We start from the raw sequence: 2,573 nt of genomic DNA on the forward strand, positions 1-2,573 counted from the left end.
CAAATAATGTTAAGTGAGGTAAGTCAAACTCAGAGAGACAAATGGTACATGTTTTTTCTCATTTGTGGAAGCTAGATCTAAAACACATTGGACATGACAAGTTATACAGGCCCTATGCATTTACACACAAACAGACTAAAGGAAGATACTCTTAGGGGAGGAACCCAAAGGTGTAACCCCTCTGAACCTTTAGAATACTACTTACCAAAACAAATTCTAGGAAATGTTATTGTTGCTGCTGTTGTTTTTTGTTATTTTTTGTTCTTCTTAGTGGGACAGAAGGAGGGCATAGGAATAGAGGAAGGATAAACAAATGCAGTCATGGTATTCAATATACACTATGTAAAACAATGAGCTATGGAACTTATGGGCAGAGACAGGAGGGGGAAAATGGAGGGAAATAAAGGAAGGAGTGAAAAATTGTCCTCATTACCTGACCTATAGAACTGTGACCCCCTTTGTACAACTCCTTAATAGTAACAACAAAAAATACAGGCCTCTTTGTATTCATGTAGTCAGCTAGTACAGTGGTTACATTATTCACAAGTGTGAAACAGAACATAGTCACCAACTTAATAATGATTCAACCTGATGATATTATTTGACTTTACAATGGTACAAAATGATAGGCATTCAGTAGAAATATACTTGGGCTTTTAGATTTTGAACTTTTTCTAGGCTGGTGATAGGGTATATACCTCACCCTTGCTGGATGGTGGCAGGGAGGTACAGTTTAGCCCAGAGATCACAGGGGAAACAATGCTTAGGATGTGTTTATGGAACAAAACATGGTTAAGTTGAGGAGCATCTGGATTTGAAAATGTGGATCTTGAGGCTGACAGTATCACTTGAGAACCTGTAATAGCTTCTAGTGTGACTAAACCTCTGTAAAGTAGGAATAACACTACAGGAGCAAAATATATCCATCTTCTTTAGTCACTAGAAACTTTAGTGTATCTTTTGTGTATCTAGTATCTGACGTGTGTGTGTGTGTGTGTGTGTGTGTGTGTGTGTTACTGGAGATTGAACCCAGGGCCTCGTGTGTGGTGAAATATTTAGGAAACTAAAGATGATTGTTAAAGACAATGATGAATTGAAAATAAAGTCAGATACAATTTTGTATTTTAAATCAATCCTGAGAGAAACTGAATGAGCCTAATTTTTCAACTGATTATTGGTTTAAAACACAGTCAAACTGGGTGTAGTGGTGCGCAACTGTAATTTCTGTGGGCTGTGATAGGAAGGTTGCAAGTTTGAATCCAGCCTGGGCTACAAAGACCTTGTTATAAAAACCCATAGCTGCTGGGTACCAATAGCTCAAGCCTGTAATCCTAGCTACTCAAGAGGCTGATATCTGAGGATCATGGTTTGAAGCCAGCCTGAGCAGGAAAGTCTGTGAAACTTATTCTTAATTAACCACCAGAAAACCAAAAGTGGAGCTGTGGCTCAAAGTGGAAAGCACTATCCTTGAGCAAAAGAACTCAGGGACAGTGCCCAAGTCCTGAGTTCAAGTCCCACCTCCCCCCCAAAAAACAAAAAAGCTATAGCCAAAGATTTGGTAAATACCAAGTAGCTGGATATATGTTAATATTAAAAATGTTGCAGAATACTTATCAATGTTATAGCAGTCTATAGACCTCAGCTTTCTCATCTTGCTAGTGTCTTTCCTTTTTTTGGAGGACAGGCTATTATTAAAGCTGTTTTGTTCTGAGGTGGCTAATGAGCCTGATGAACCACCAGTGCTGGGGTCCAAAGACTAGGTCAGGCTTCCAGCCACCAAGCTCTGCCTCTCACTAGTTGGCTGTTTCATTCTTTTACATCTTTCCTACAAGTCTGGAATCAAGGCTGTTGGCATTTGCAGGACTCATCCTCTCCTGAGAGGAAACTTGAGCTATTCCAATTAGATCACAGAGAGAGGGAAGCTGAGTGGCTCATCTAGCATCACATTCCCTCCCTTCTTCTACTGCCCTGTAGTCAGAAAGAACTGGAATGTTTACAACACATCTGTAGGATGGAGAGGATGGCATAGTTTCCCAAAAGAGGGGAGGACCATTTTGGAAAAAAGGTGCACTGGGCAGCTGAAGGTCTGGCATTACAATGAGCGGAGCTCTTGTTTGTAGCCTCACGAGACATGATGCTTCCTGTGGACCAGTCCTTCAAGACTCTGAAATTCTAGAGTGACTCTAGTCCTTTAAGGCTTAGTTATTAATAATTCAGTTAACTGAATTATATACAGCCATATACATTCTCTTTTTGGTAGTAGGGATAGAACCCAGAGCTGTTCTGCACCTCCAGGTCCTACCCTGCACTGTTGAAAATGAGTTTCATCTGAGTTGAAAAGGTAAATATAGTCCCAGTATCTTTTTTTTTTTTTTAAGGTATCCAATGCTTTCATCACAACTTAAAAAAAATATCCAAAACAGCAATATAATTTCCTTCCTTAAGCCCTGTGGAAGCATGAGCAAGATGTCCTGCTGGAGGCCCCAGCTGGCAAGGAACTGGATGTGCTTCTAGTGTGTTTTTCACTGGAGACCAGGGTCTCAACAAATACAGCCCACAGACCAGGGTTTGAT

The sequence above is a fragment of the Dipodomys merriami genome, unplaced genomic scaffold, assembly GCF_024711535.1.
Source record: "Dipodomys merriami isolate MVZ:Mamm:240054 unplaced genomic scaffold, mDipMer1.0.p SCAF_17, whole genome shotgun sequence".
Lineage (NCBI taxonomy): Eukaryota > Metazoa > Chordata > Mammalia > Rodentia > Heteromyidae > Dipodomys > Dipodomys merriami.